Below are 15,000 nucleotides of genomic sequence, written 5' to 3'. Positions count from 1 at the left end.
CGGCGACTGAAGCGCTGAAACCGCCTTTTATTATTATTATTATTATTATTATTATTATTATTATTATTATTATTAATTACCTTTTTTTTTTTTTTTTTTTTTGTTTACTTTAGGCTACTTTTATAGATCATATCTGGTCATTCTGAGCTCGTCTACAGTAATAAAATTGACAAAACAAACTTTTAGCAGAGACACACATTTTAAATGGAGTCTTTCTCTTCCAAAAAATGGACTAGAAATATTTTACATTTATTTATTATGCAGAAACTTTAATCCAACGATACTTAAAAAGCCAACTTTATTTATTATATTTTTATATTAAATTATTGACAAAAGAACAACAACAGTTAATAATAATGTCAAGTTCACACTGATGCATGCAATTCTTTTATTTATTTTAATATATTGTTAACAATATTACAAAAAATATTAATTGAACAGAATGAAACAATAATATGTTGTTCACACGTGTTAGTTTTTTTTTTTTATTATGAATTATGCAGTATTAGAGAATAAATGTGGTGTTTACACTAATGCATGCATATTTCTGTTTATTTTATTATATTACCATATTAAAACATTTATTAGTTATACACTATTAAACGATTATAAATAGTATTTTTGTAATTTAATAATTGTTTTGTACGATTTTATATAGATTTTTATTTTTAAAGTATTTATTCATTTTAATTTTACATTTTTGTAATTTTATAATTTTTTTGTAAGTTAAATTATTTATTTTAATTGTACATTTATTCATTTTTAATAAGTGTTTTTATTTTATTTTTATTTCAAATAGTTTTTTTTATTAATCATTTATTTAAAAAAAAATGAATAATGTAAATAATAATAATTAGTTTTATGATATAAATAAGTTTGCTCTGGTTTGGCGAGACTGAGGTGTTTCCACTGATGATCCAGTGAAGAGAGATCATCATGAGCAGAGCTGTTTCTCAGGAAGAGTTTCATCTCATCCCTGCGGACACTGACATCATCATCCGGATGCTCTCCAGCTGTTTCTCCTGTGATGATGTTTCTCAGGAAGGGAAGGCGTGGCTTGTGATCAGCTCTGGGCTCTGATTGGCTCAGTGAATGACCCTGTGTATAACCCCTAGTCCTGAGTGAATAAGTCCAGATGCATCATGGGAACTCAGCCCATAATATGAGCTGTTGCTATAGAAACGCACTGCTTCCTGACTCCAGACAGTGGGAGCGATGGATGATCTCGTCTGATGATGTCAGAGACTCCGGCATCTCCATGACAACCGGATTCCCCACGGTGAGCTTTGCCATCAGATCATGGAGAAACAGAGAGAGAGAAGAGTGAAGCTGCCGCTCTATAATCACTCCAGCACACACACACACACACACACACACTCACACACACACACACACACACACTCACTCACTCACTCACACACACACACACACACACACACACACTCACTCACTCACTCACACACACACACACACACACACACACACTCACTCACTCACTCACTCACACACACACTCTCACACACACACACACACACACACACACACACACACACACACACTCACACACACACACTCACAGTCTTAAGATTTTCTTCCGGGAACGAACACGTCACAATATTCCTCATTATAATAATTAATAGGCAGAATAAAGGGGCGGGGCCTGGGTGAGTTAGTCAGTAGTGTGTTAACCCTCATGTGGTGTTCAAAATCCTATAACACCTATGATGTTCCCGGTCAAAAATGACCCGAACACCACATGAGGTTTAGGGGTCGAGTTAGTGTGAGTGTGAGTGTGTGTGTGTGTGTGTGTGTGTGTGTAAATGTACAGTAATAGTATATTATGACATCAGCTCCTTTTATCAAACATGTTTTTTCATTGTTTTGCAGTCCCAGCTCTAAGTTCCATCGACCAATCAGAAAAACTCCAGGATTTTGACAGACCTGAGTGATTGTTGAAGATCACATGTGCAGCCCCAACACCTTGAACACAAAAGAAGATGATTGGGTGAACTATCCCTTTGAGACTGTTTCAAAAAATGTGTCAGTGATTTAGAAAAACTGTAAAACCTTTTGGACTCCAAAAACACCATTAAAGAGCCACAGAAGTATCATAACAACGGACATGTCACAATATTCCTCATTATAATAATTCATACCAGAATAAAGGGGCGGGGCCTGGTTGAGTTAGTTAGTAGTGTGTTAAACTGGCGGTTATGGAAAGGGGCGGGACATTTCCCAAACACACTCGAAGCGCTCGACCAATCACAACACACTGCTCCAGCCGACCAATCAGAGCACAGTGTGCTTTTCAGAAGGAGGGGCTTCATAGAGACAGGAAGTAAACAGAGCGTTACTGACAGACTGGGAAGAGAGGAGCCGCAACAATGGAGAATATGAGGAGAATAATCAACATTCAAGTTCTAGCAGAGCCTGAAAACATCATCAAGACTGTAAAAGGGCAGAATATGGGCTCATATTCTTCACCTCAGATATTTAAATGCTGTATATGATGTGTGATCTGATGTTTATATCTGCTAGACATCGATCACGCATCTCGCCTCATTAGTAACCCGACGCCCGTCGCTTCACACATCTCTCATTTAAAGTTTGCTGAAGTACGAAAAGAAAAGAGATACAAGAGCAAAATGTTGTTCTGTATGTTTAAATATGGCAGCTGTAATGAGCCGTGAAATTATTTCCCCAATTTAATGGAGCTGAACTTGCTTTTAATTACGCTTGAGTGAAATGTTCATCAGCTGCTCGGAGGAGAAGTGAAGAGAGAGATGAAAAGGAGAACAGAAAGAAAGACAAACGGATGCAGAAGAAAAAGGTACGACCTCGTTTGATCTGAGATTACAGTCGTAAAGTGAGAAAGAACAGAAACTCCCGCTCGTGTGTTCGTCGTTCCTGTTTCGCAGACACTTTCGATTTGCTCTCGTTTATGTATTTCTATAACTTACAGCTCTAGGATTCACTCTGAAACACTGAGACAAAGATGGAAAAGTCTTGCACTGTGTCATAGAGACTAGGATGAGGAATTCCTGTAAGCTGCTCCTGTTTTCTGTTGTGCTAATGTTTCCTCCGCAAAGAAAATGCATTGACAGAATTATTATTATTATTATTATTATTTCTCAGTTGTAAGGGGTTTGAATGTTGGGAAGGGGATGTTCTGTAAAAAGATAAAAGTAAAAAAATAAAAAAAATAAAAAGAGAAAATGAGCATCTTCTCAAACTAGATTTGAAAGCGTTCAGAGCTGCAGGACTGCAGGTCACAGAGACATGAAACTGAGTAGTGAATGACTCGATGAGTTCATGCTGAGAAGAGAAAGTGACATTTTAAACGGCTCTTGCACAACTTTACACTTCTTCATGTCTTGTGACCCTCCGTCACAGTCTGTCTCGTAATCCAGATGAAAGTGTGTGTGTGTGTGTGTGTGTTGTGCTGCAGGTGTGTGTCTCTACAGTACGTACAGTGTCTGTGATTCAGTGGCGGATCTGAAAGCAACACTACAGAAGTGAAACCGCCTGACGGGGATTTCAGAACCACGGGGACTTTTCTGTCCACACTCTGAAGTCACGCAGAGTATGCCACCATTACCCATAATCCACCTGTGCAGACAGCAATAGTAGATCAGGTTTGTCTGCTTATTTACGTTCCTGTATCTCAGTCACGGTCATGAAGAATAAGTTCCTCTTGCAGCAGCTCTTCTCTTCTCTGATGATGAGGGCGGGGCTTTAACCTGTCACTCACATGAGATCGGCCAATAGCAAACCACAACCATCCAACCAGCCAATCAACTCCCCACGGACACAATCAAGCCCCGCCCACATGTGTTCTCGCTCCTGAAGCGTTTCACTCGATATACGGCTCAATAGAGGAGAAAGCACCAGCGCTACTTCAGATTCATGTCGACTTTATTGCAACATATTATTTCCCAGTTGTGAGTTTATATCTCACAGTTTTGACTTTTCTTTGAGATTACCTTTCATGGAACCCAGCTTCCATAGGGAAGGGCTTGAGCTCGGAGGACATGCGGATGTTTGGCAAACGTCGGAAAACACAGTTTTTCTTCCCAGTGCAGTGAGATTGAGAAGTTCTTGGCAGCGTGTGAGAATAAACTATGAACAAACACTGGTGCAGTCCTGCTTCTCAGAACCAGATCAACATTTCCACTGACTCAGAGCTGAGTGATGAGAGACGGATCATATTACTACTAACTGTGCACAAACATGATGCATTTTAAAGTCCCCTGTGGTGAAAACCCAGCGTTTAATGTTGTTTATGTGTCTATGTTTTAATATGCTTTAAGACAAACCATGTGTAACTTCAGAAGTCGACACCATTGCTGAGTATTTTGCTGGTTGGATATTTTTCTTACACGAATGCATCGCTTCTGCAGAAGGCCTTTATTAACCCTGGAGCCTGAGGAGCACTTTATGATGGACAGATGCACTTTTATGATGGACAGATGCACTTTTATGATGGACAGATGCACTTTTATGATGGACAGATGCACTTTTATGATGGATATATGCACTTTTATGATGGACAGATGCACTGTTTTGATGGACAGATGCACTGTTATGATGGACAGATGCACTTTTATGATGGATATATGCACTTTTATGATGGACAGATGCACTGTTATGATGGACAGATGCACTTTTATGATGGATATATGCACTTTTATGATGGACAGATGCACTGTTATGATGGACAGATGCACTTTTATGATGGACAGATGCACTGTTATGATGGACAGATGCACTTTTATGATGGACAGATGCACTTTTATGATGGACAGATGCACTTTTATGATGGACAGATGCACTGTTTTGATGGACAGATGCACTTTTATGATGGATATATGCACTTTTATGATGGACAGATGCACTGTTATGATGGACAGATGCACTTTTATGATGGACAGATGCACTTTTATGATGGACAGATGCACTGTTATGATGGACAGATGCACTTTTATGATGGATATATGCACTTTTATGATGGACAGATGCACTGTTATGATGGACAGATGCACTTTTATGATGGACAGATGCACTTTTATGATGGACAGATGCACTTTTATGATGGATATATGCACTTTTATGATGGACAGATGCACTGTTTTGATGGACAGATGCACTGTTATGATGGACAGATGCACTTTTATGATGGATATATGCACTTTTATGATGGACAGATGCACTGTTATGATGGACAGATGCACTTTTATGATGGATATATGCACTTTTATGATGGACAGATGCACTGTTATGATGGACAGATGCACTTTTATGATGGACAGATGCACTGTTATGATGGACAGATGCACTTTTATGATGGACAGATGCACTTTTATGATGGACAGATGCACTTTTATGATGGACAGATGCACTGTTTTGATGGACAGATGCACTTTTATGATGGATATATGCACTTTTATGATGGACAGATGCACTGTTATGATGGACAGATGCACTTTTATGATGGACAGATGCACTTTTATGATGGACAGATGCACTGTTATGATGGACAGATGCACTTTTATGATGGATATATGCACTTTTATGATGGACAGATGCACTGTTATGATGGACAGATGCACTTTTATGATGGACAGATGCACTTTTATGATGGACAGATGCACTTTTATGATGGACAGATGCACTGTTATGATGGACAGATGCACTTTTATGATGGACAGATGCACTTTATGATGGACAGATGCACTTTATGATGGACAGATGCACTTTATGATGGACAGATGCACTGTCATGATGGACAGATGCACTGTCATGATGGACAGATGCACTTTATGATGGACAGATGCACTTTATGATGGACAGATGCACTTATGATGGACAGATGCACTGTTATGATGGACAGATGCACTTATGATGGACAGATGCACTGTTATGATGGACAGATGCACTTATGATGGACAGATGCACTGTTATGATGGACAGATGCACTTATGATGGACAGATGCACTGTTATGATGGACAGATGCACTGTTATGATGGACAGATGCACTTATGATGGACAGATGCACTGTTATGATGGACAGATGCACTTTATGATGGACAGATGCACTGTTATGATGGACAGATGCACTTTATGATGGACAGATGCACTTTATGATGGACAGATGCACTGTCATGATGGACAGATGCACTTATGATGGACAGATGCACTTATGATGGACAGATGCACTTTATGATGGACAGATGCACTGTTATGATGGACAGATGCACTTTATGATGGACAGATGCACTTTATGATGGACAGATGCACTTTATGATGGACAGATGCACTTTATGATGGACAGATGCACTTATGATGGACAGATGCACTGTTATGATGGACAGATGCACTTTATGATGGACAGATGCACTGTTATGATGGACAGATGCACTTTATGATGGACAGATGCACTTATGATGGACAGATGCACTTTATGATGGACAGATGCACTGTTATGATGGACAGATGCACTTTATGATGGACAGATGCACTGTTATGATGGACAGATGCACTTTATGATGGACAGATGCACTTATGATGGACAGATGCACTGTTATGATGGACAGATGCACTTTATGATGGACAGATGCACTGTCATGATGGACAGATGCACTTTATGATGGACAGATGCACTTTATGATGGACAGATGCACTTATGATGGACAGATGCACTGTTATGATGGACAGATGCACTGTTATGATGGACAGATGCACTTATGATGGACAGATGCACTTTTATGATGGACAGATGCACTTATGATGGACAGATGCACTGTTATGATGGACAGATGCACTGTTATGATGGACAGATGCACTGTTATGATGGACAGATGCACTGTTATGATGGACAGATGCACTTTATGATGGACAGATGCACTTTATGATGGACAGATGCACTTATGATGGACAGATGCACTGTTATGATGGACAGATGCACTGTTATGATGGACAGATGCACTTTATGATGGACAGATGCACTTTATGATGGACAGATGCACTTATGATGGACAGATGCACTTTTATGATGGACAGATGCACTGTTATGATGGACAGATGCACTTTATGATGGACAGATGCACTTTATGATGGACAGATGCACTGTTATGATGGACAGATGCACTTTATGATGGACAGATGCACTTTATGATGGACAGATGCACTTTATGATGGACAGATGCACTTATGATGGACAGATGCACTTATGATGGACAGATGCACTGTTATGATGGACAGATGCACTTATGATGGACAGATGCACTGTTATGATGGACAGATGCACTTATGATGGACAGATGCACTGTTATGATGGACAGATGCACTTATGATGGACAGATGCACTTATGATGGACAGATGCACTTATGATGGACAGATGCACTGTTATGATGGACAGATGCACTTATGATGGACAGATGCACTGTTATGATGGACAGATGCACTTATGATGGACAGATGCACTGTTATGATGGACAGATGCACTTATGATGGACAGATGCACTGTTATGATGGACAGATGCACTGTTATGATGGACAGATGCACTTATGATGGACAGATGCACTGTTATGATGGACAGATGCACTTTATGATGGACAGATGCACTGTTATGATGGACAGATGCACTTTATGATGGACAGATGCACTTTATGATGGACAGATGCACTGTCATGATGGACAGATGCACTTTATGATGGACAGATGCACTGTCATGATGGACAGATGCACTTTATGATGGACAGATGCACTTTATGATGGACAGATGCACTTATGATGGACAGATGCACTGTTATGATGGACAGATGCACTGTTATGATGGACAGATGCACTTTATGATGGACAGATGCACTGTCATGATGGACAGATGCACTTATGATGGACAGATGCACTTATGATGGACAGATGCACTTTATGATGGACAGATGCACTGTTATGATGGACAGATGCACTTTATGATGGACAGATGCACTTTATGATGGACAGATGCACTTATGATGGACAGATGCACTGTTATGATGGATAGATGCACTGTTATGATGGATAGATGCACTTTATGATGGACAGATGCACTTTTATGATGGACAGATGCACTGTTATGATGGACAGATGCACTTATGATGGACAGATGCACTGTTATGATGGATAGATGCACTGTTATGATGGATAGATGCACTTTATGATGGACAGATGCACTTTTATGATGGACAGATGCACTGTTATGATGGACAGATGCACTTATGATGGACAGATGCACTGTTATGATGGACAGATGCACTGTTATGATGGACAGATGCACTTATGATGGACAGATGCACTGTTATGATGGACAGATGCACTTTATGATGGACAGATGCACTTATGATGGACAGATGCACTGTTATGATGGATAGATGCACTGTTATGATGGATAGATGCACTTTATGATGGACAGATGCACTTTTATGATGGACAGATGCACTGTTATGATGGACAGATGCACTTATGATGGACAGATGCACTGTTATGATGGACAGATGCACTGTTATGATGGACAGATGCACTGTTATGATGGACAGATGCACTTTATGATGGACAGATGCACTTTATGATGGACAGATGCACTTTATGATGGACAGATGCACTTATGATGGACAGATGCACTGTTATGATGGATAGATGCACTGTTATGATGGATAGATGCACTTTATGATGGACAGATGCACTTTTATGATGGACAGATGCACTGTTATGATGGACAGATGCACTTATGATGGACAGATGCACTGTTATGATGGACAGATGCACTGTTATGATGGACAGATGCACTTATGATGGACAGATGCACTGTTATGATGGACAGATGCACTTTATGATGGACAGATGCACTTTATGATGGACAGATGCACTTATGATGGACAGATGCACTGTTATGATGGACAGATGCACTGTTATGATGGACAGATGCACTTTATGATGGACAGATGCACTTTATGATGGACAGATGCACTTATGATGGACAGATGCACTTTTATGATGGACAGATGCACTGTTATGATGGACAGATGCACTTTATGATGGACAGATGCACTTTATGATGGACAGATGCACTGTTATGATGGACAGATGCACTGTCATGATGGACAGATGCACTGTCATGATGGACAGATGCACTTTATGATGGACAGATGCACTTTATGATGGACAGATGCACTTTATGATGGACAGATGCACTGTTATGATGGACAGATGCACTGTTATGATGGATATGGACTTCAAAGTGTAGGTTGCAAATCATTCCCATTATAAAGCTTGGAAGAGCCAGGATAATTTTTAATATAACTCTGATTGTGTTCGTCTGAGAGAAGAATATCATACACACCAAGGATGAGTTGAGGTGAGTAAATCATGGGCTAATGTGAAAGTGAACTGCTCTTGTAACGGAGTGTGTCTGTGGCCGAGAGCGCTGGGATCTCCAGCATGACCTCAGTCTCCATTACCGGCCGCTCTGAGTGAGTCTCGGTGCCGGTGGGATCGGGCCAGATGTGATTCAGTGTCTGGAGAAACCCGATCCGGTGCTGATGTTGCCGGATCCCAGCGGATGATGCCGTCAGACTTCAGGATTCTCATCATCAGAATCACGTCATCTGTGGGATTTTCAGTCTGGTCCAGCCACACACACTCAGTTATTTAAACTGAACCCTTATCTTGAGTTTATGAATAACTCATACTGAGAAAAATGAAACTTATGAATTTCTTTGAATCTCTTCTTCCTTGGATTCTGTTTTCGACCTCAATTCAAAATTCAGGGATTGAAAAGGCTTTCTTTCACCAGGGGCCAGAACACAAATGCAACACAAATGTGCTGAAGTGAATGCAGTGATAATCAGAGGAAGGAAACAGAGATCAGATGTTGTTCAGATCCTCGAGCGACTTGAAATGAGCAACGGATGCTTTCCGTGAACCTGGACAGTGTGTGTGTGTGTGTGTGTGTGTGAAACTAACTGACCTCGATCGCTGTTGTCCTTCAGAAATCAGTTGCTGAGATGACTGCAGACGTGTGTGTGTGTGTCTGTCAGATAATGCGATGCGCTCGTGTCTCTGCGACAGAGAGTTCTAGAAGGCGTCTGAGTTCACGATGGAGTCGATGACACGCGTAGAGTTCAACTTTTGAGTGATTTCTCAGCGGTGAGGAAGAGAGCCGCTCGTCCTCTGTGTGTCTGACTCTTCATCACTGGGAATGAGTCGATATATCAGAGTGACAGGCGGGAAAGAGCCAGAAAACTGACAGATTTAAATAAGGGCACTGAGGAAACCCTGAAAGCGGAAAAGTTTAGTGCGTACTTTCCTTCGGTGATCACTTTGATTCATTTACAAGCCTGTGAGTTTGGCTGCAGCTTTTGGAAAGAAGAGACACGAATCAAGTGACCTTGAACATCCGAAAACTATTGAGTCATTCCAGCAGCAGGTGCGGGATTAGTCCCATAAAATGCTCAACAAATCCACAGGACTTGAACTGACTATATTTTCTTTACTAAAGAGCCCATATTCTGCCCTATTACAGTCTTGATGATGTTTTCAGGCTCTGCTAGAACTTGAATGTTGATTATTCTCCTCATATTCTCCATTGTTGCGGCTCCTCTCTTCCCAGTCTGTCAGTAACGCTCTGTTTACTTCCTGTCTCTATGAAGCCCCTCCTTCTGAAAAGCACACTGTGCTCTGATTGGTCGGCTGGAGCAGTGTGTTGTGATTGGTCGAGCGCTTCGAGTGTGTTTGGGAAATGTCCCGCCCCTTTCCATAACCGCCAGTTTAACACACTACTGACTAACTCAGCCAGGCCCCGCCCCTTTATTCTGCGCATGAATTATTATAATGAGGAATATTGTGACGTGTTCGTTCCCGGAAGAAACTCAAGATACAGTGGAGGCGTTTCAGGAGTTCAGGAACACTGACTCTGATATAGAGAAGAACTGCAACATTACACACTAAACACAGACGAACATACAGTAAGATATATATATCATACAACATACAAACAGCAGAATAGATGCTCTTTAATACATGTTCAGTGCATGTTATTCTAAAGTTTATGTCTAAAATAAAAACATATTTGTCTTTTCTTGGCCTTTTGAAACGACCCTCACGTTTTGCAAACATCAAATCAGGGTTTTATCATTTAAGATAAATGTCAAATAAGATTTACAATCTTCATTAGTTAACATTAATGTATTGAGCAATACATTTGTTACAGTATTTATTCATCTTTGTTAATGTTAGTTATTAATAATCCAGCTGTTCATTGTGTGTTCATGTTAGTTCACAGCGCATTAACTAATGTTAACTAATACAACCTTTGATTTTAATAACGCATTAGTGAATGTTGAAATAAATATTAACTAAGATTAATAAATGCTGAAGTATTGTTCATTCTTAGTTCATGTTAACTAATGAACCTTATTGTAAAGTGTTACTAAGATTTGTATAAAGTGTATTAGATGTGGGATAAGTTGCGCTCTTCATTGAAGTTATTGCATGTGGTTAATTTTTTTTTCTAAATAATTTCAGTTCATATCTGGAAAGAGAGACGAGACGTCACAAGCCGCTCTTCTGTTTCTGCAATATTACACTCAACATGCTCAAATCTGCATATGAGATATGATTCTGTCTGTGGTCTGTTCTCGTGACGGCGCTGACCTTTGACCTGTGTTTGCTGGAATCTCATGTCGCGCACACAGCAATAACACCAGCTGTAGTTTATTTATTATTGATGTGTTTCCCAGCTCAGGGAACGCTGTGTTTACAGTGGCCGACTTCCAGAGGTTATTTGCTCGGATGGATTTCGGAGAACTTTATCTTTCTCAGCGCTCTAAATATAGTCATATCTCTGACGCCGCAAACATTTCCATACTTAACAAAGGTTGCAAAGGTGGCGCATATTCATTTCACGGGGAAGTCGATCGAAAACTGAAGAGAGAAACATCTGATCCTGTCACATGATGAACATGACGGACAGAAACACTGATCCTCGCTTCCGGGAAGCTTCTCCGTTTCCCACTTTCTCTCGGAATACAGGCACGTGTGTTTGAGTCATTCTCCTCGTCTGTGGAAATGTTCCCTGTGGGATGATAAAAACAACATTTATTGATTATTGTGTGACGTTGTTTTCAGAATTAACATGGTTTTCATTCATCAGAATATAAACTTAACAGTGTTTTGTTTAGTTCGTATAAATGAAAATAACACAAAACAAAATACAAATATAATAAAAAAGAAATACATTTAAAATATCCATTTTGTTTAAATAGTATTTTCGTTAGACACCAGACGGTGGCAGAAATCATTTTGCTGGTTTTGCAAGTTCATAATAGAACAGATTATGCATATTTGCATCTGCTTCTTTTATGCATATTATGAACATTAAGGCCTTTTATGAACATTCTTGTCTTTATTTATAGTTAGGAAACATTTACTAACAAAATGTATCTTTTGTGAAAATTCTACTTTTATATTATAGCTAATTTAGCTTTTGTTTATGCTGAAATTTAAGTTGTAAAAGCCCTACAAATATTATATTGACCTAAGTAACAAACAAAAAAAATACATGGATTAATTTATGCTAAAAAAATTTTTTTTACTTTGTATAAATGGGTTTGTCTTTTGGAAAACAAATATTTTGGATTAATATTAAATTTAAATAATAAATATAATCTGAGTAAAACAAATAAATTTAGCTGTATCAAATTAAAGTGATGTTGAAGTTGGTCCACAGTCTCATCATGGCTCTTTCTCCGAGTGTTTTCAAGGCTCGTGTTGTTTAATCGGTGGCATTATGCAGCGATATGCAAAATTACGCTCGTTGTTTATCAGCATTAATGCATCAGGAACAGAAATATCCCCTTCACACACACAGTCCACAGAAGCGGGATAGCGGGATTGATTCCCTCTGCTGGAAAAACATCACGTGATGCGTGTTTTCCTGAAACAAAGAGACACAGATTCTCCCGTGACTCCCGGCGCCTGATTGGCTGAGATCCCGCTGCCGTAACCATGGCGACCGCCCACAGAGCACCTGGAGTGATGATGCGGGCGTCGCCATGACTCCTGAAGGACAGAGCGCTGGTATAAATAGAAAGAGGGATGATATTTGGGGAAGATGCTGCCAGCTGTGACCAACACACACACACACACACACTGGTGTCAGAGCCACAGGTGCCACACTGACTGAATGCTGATGGGAATCTCTGTCAGTCTGATTGTAACAGCTGTAATGCTCAGAGGTTAGAACTCTTATCGCTCAGGAGACTACATGGAGCTCAAGTCTTGTTTTAAATACGAGTTTTGTCTCAAATGCTTCTTTAGGAGGAAAATATGTATAATAATTCTGATTGTACAATAACGACACATTTGTACCGTAGCGCTCCTCTCTGAGAAAACCTCAGACTGAAATCTGCATTGATCTATTGATGTTTTCAGACTGTGGAAAAACTAGCGATCAGGTGTTTTCAATTTCATCTGAAAAGAGCCGTGTCGTGGGTATTGGGTAACATGCATTTCGTAATCAGATTACTTTTGATGTAACAAGCATCACAAGTAACATGCATTACGTAATCAGATTACTTTTGATGTAACAAGCATTACAAGTAACATGCATTTCGTAATCAGATTACTTTTGATGTAACAAGCATTACAAGTAACATGCATTACGTAATCAGATTACTTTTGATGTAACAAGCATTACAAGTAACATGCATTTCGTAATCAGATTACTTTTGATGTAACAAGTAAAGTAACGCATCACAAGTAACATGCATTACGTAATCAGATTACTTTTGATGTAACAAGCATTACAAGTAACATGCATTACGTAATCAGATTACTTTTGATGTAACAAGTAAAGTAACGCATCACAAGTAACATGCATTACGTAATCAGATTACTTTTGATGTAACGAGTAAAGTAACGGGTTACAAGTAACATGCATTACGTAATCAGATTACTTTTGATGTAACGAGTAAAGTAACGGGTTACAAGTAACATGCATTACGTAATCAGATTACTTTTGATGTAACAAGCATTACAAGTAACTTGCATTTCGTAATCAGATTACTTTTTATGTAACAAGTAAAGTAACGCATCACAAGTAACATGCATTACGTAATCAGATTACTTTTGATGTAACAAGCATTACAAGTAACTTGCATTTCGTAATCAGATTACTTTTGATGTTACGAGTAAAGTAACGCATCACAAGTAACTTGCATTTCGTAATCAGATTACTTTTGATGTTACGAGTAAAGTAACACATCACAAGTAACATGCACTACGTAATCAGATTACTTTTGATGTAACAAGTAAAGTAACACATCACAAGTAACATGCATTACGTAATCAGATTACTTTTGATTTAACAAGCATTACAAGTAACATGCATTTCGTAATCAGATTACTTTTATGTAACAAGTAAATTAACGCATTACAAGTACAAGTAACATGTATTACGGAATCATATTACTTTCTAATGTAACAAGTAATTCATCACAAGTAACATGCACTACGTAATCAGATTACTTTTGATGTAACAAGCATTACAAGTAACATGCACTACGTAATCAGATTACTTTTGATGTAACAAGCATTACAAGTAACATGCACTACGTAATCAGATTACTTTTGATGTAACAAGCATTACAAGTAACATGCACTACGTAATCAGATTACTTTTGATGTAACAAGTAAAGTAACGCATCACAAGTAACATGCACTACGTAATCAGATTACTTTTGATGTAACAAGTAAAGTAACGCATCACAAGTAACATGCACTACGTAATCAGATTACTTTTGATGTAACACATCAACTGCAAATTTCTAATAACACAAACACATTTATTTGCAACCCTAGGACTTTGAGGACTTTACTTACCTTTTTGTACCTTTGTTTTTAATATTAGTCTACCACTCAGACAGGCCGAGAGATGGAGACGGGGTCTATCGCCATGGCAAC

The 15,000-nt window shown here is 39.1% G+C and overlaps 1 long non-coding RNA gene across 1 annotated transcript in view; it reads left to right on the top strand.

The window, feature by feature from the left end:
• Window positions 1-2,174: 2,174 nt before the first annotated feature.
• The window catches only part of LOC311282182, a 35,118-nt gene continuing 22,292 nt past the window's right edge, over window positions 2,175-15,000 (top strand). The window contains exon 1 of the long non-coding RNA XR_014625889.1: window positions 2,175-2,830. This is a non-coding gene — a long non-coding RNA (uncharacterized lncRNA). The remainder of the gene's footprint in view (window positions 2,831-15,000) is intronic.

The sequence above is a fragment of the Rutilus rutilus genome (assembly GCF_951802725.1).
Source record: "Rutilus rutilus genome assembly, chromosome: 22".
NCBI classification, from domain to species: Eukaryota; Metazoa; Chordata; class Actinopteri; order Cypriniformes; family Leuciscidae; genus Rutilus; species Rutilus rutilus.
The sequence above is the reverse complement of the archived record's forward strand: the minus strand, read 5'-3'. Positions and strand labels throughout refer to the sequence as shown.